Source organism: Cucurbita pepo, chromosome 6, assembly GCF_057944985.1.
Source record: "Cucurbita pepo subsp. pepo isolate OVF chromosome 6, ASM5794498v1, whole genome shotgun sequence".
NCBI lineage: Eukaryota > Viridiplantae > Streptophyta > Magnoliopsida > Cucurbitales > Cucurbitaceae > Cucurbita > Cucurbita pepo.
This window is the reverse complement of record NC_141803.1, coordinates 11,256,813-11,259,200: the sequence shown is the minus strand read 5'-3', so window position 1 is coordinate 11,259,200 and position 2,388 is coordinate 11,256,813.

Sequence of the window (2,388 nt, the reverse complement as noted above, 5' to 3'; positions counted from 1 at the left end):
ACGTATTTCCAGTGGGATGGATTCATTGCTTATTCAGGATATCTGAGATCTAGCTTGAGTTGCTGCTTTATGGTCTTTCCCCTTTAGGCTTATCTCGTTTTCTAGGACCTTGTAAGTACGTCAACAAAAGGTATTTGTTCTAGCTGGGAGGTCGATACCTCTTTTCTGTGTAGTCTTTTTTTAGGGGCTAGTAAGTATGTATAGGGTTTTCCATTAGTCTCAGTATCTGGGCGGTAGGATAATAGTAGAAATAAGAGAAGTGTGCTTTTCCATTCAAAATAGAAATAAGGCTAGCCAGTTTAGCTGCCTGAGGTCATCTCTTCCTGTAATTGAATTGAACGGAAAAATGCCAAAGAATCTGATTCTACTACTGTTTCACTCCTTTGTTTAGTTACGATTCCGATCTTGCAGCAGTAAAGATCTACCCAGCTTCTTATCTTGCTTGTAGAGGCATTAAGTCGGTATGAGACTTAGGAATTACCAGCCGCCCGTAAGCCTGATTAATTACTAGTGCTTCAGGCTTTGAACCAAAAGAGAAAGAGTAAACGACTCTTCTTTCCTGGCTTTTGTACTTCATCTTAGTAATTCTTTCGGGAAAGCAACAACAAGAGCAATAGATCGACTTCTTTCCTTCCTCCCGCTTCATCTAGGGGACTAGGCGGGATGATCAGACCTAGCTTTCGGCCAAGGGTTAACTCTATCAATTGGTTTTGGGGAAGACCCGGTAAGCAAGAACAATAGAATGAGAGAAATCCTGTACTTCAGATATGGCATTCACGGATCGACTGAAGTCAAGACAGACAGATAGGAGGGTAAATTCAAAGGTATTTTCAGTCAGACGGATTGACTAGGCTTTTAAGAGGAACTATTTGTATTTGATTGAAAAGACTGAGAAATCAGATTAATGCGAGGAGCCTTCGTTTGTGTGCCTGGATAGCTGCTTTTTCCTTCTGTTTCGAATCAAGGTCTTTTGTCATGAAGTCATCTGCCTCAACCGAAATAGCAAGCATATAATGAAAGAGGTGTTGATTCCTCAATCATTGACTAATGAAAGAAATCTCCTGAGCCGGATAAAGCAGCCTCATCTCATGTAGGCTCAGAAAGCTAAATCGATTATCTAGGTGACTAATGAAAGCAAATCACTCTAAAGGCTTAGGCTCAAACTATCCTTATGCCTTATGGAGGAAATCTTTCTTTCACAGTTGATTTAGCATTGGAAGATCTGGATGCAAGTAAGAAAAATCAGTCATTCAGCCTATTCCTAGGAACATATTGACGAAGATGATCCATTATCAGAGGGAGAGGAGCTATGACAGCCTATACCAAGTACCAAGTACCCTAGCTTAACCCGTCAGTTGAGGATTTCTCGCCCTATTTGACTAAGTTGCTGGTCTTTTAGCTTACGAATTAGAAGTAGAAGTAATTGCCGGCTTTTTACGCTTGGGTTACCCTGATGAATCAGAGAAGGTAGGAAAGAAAGGCCATTGAGAGTAAGAGAAGATCCTCAGGCTATTCTCCATACGATTCCCATTAATCAGTTCCCAGTCCCTAGACGAAATCCATGCTCCCCTCTTTCAACAGATCAGGCAGCAAGGAAAGCATCTAGTCACCCCCAAAACTATTGGAAGTCTGGTAGTTCTCTTTCTAAGTTACAGCAGGTCTGGGAAGAATGAAATGACGTCTAATGAAAGATGATCCATTATCTAGCTCAGACTGTGCCTTTTGATAGAAGCCCGAAAAAGAGCTGAAAACTGCAAGTCAGATTTTGATACAGCAGGAGGTTAGAAAGTCAAGTAAAGTTATTAAGTCACAAGGGTAAATATCAGAATATCAGACTGACTGGCTTTAGAATAGAAGAGAATTATGAGGAATTAGATAGTTTATCCGACAAATCTCTTACCCGAAAGCCGGGGAATAAAGGCAACAACAAAGACGTTGGACAAAAGACTACTATTATACTAGATACTACTATTTATTAGAAAGACTACTATTTAAAGATAAAGGAAAGCTAGAAGGTCAGGTCTAGTAGCCGTTGAGGAGATTGTTGATTCAGTAGCAGTTGAGCGCTAGTCATTATAGTTATTAGATTGACTTACGATCCTAACCGGTGAAATAGGTAACCAGACTGAAGTTAGAAGCAAGCTGTATTCTCCCGGGGCTAGCTGTTAGTGTTAAAGTCTCATTACCTTTGGTAGAGCTGCTAAAAAGCATCCTAAGATTGAGATGGCGAAGGTTCCAAGACCAGCGCATCCTATTTTTGATTCTTACCCGGAGTTGCAAGCATTGGAAGAAATGAAACTAACAAGGTTTGAAACTGCCCGCCCTCTCGGAGGAAGTAGCAGTGTGATTAAATGCCTGCCTATTCTATAGTGTAGTTTGGCTTTGATG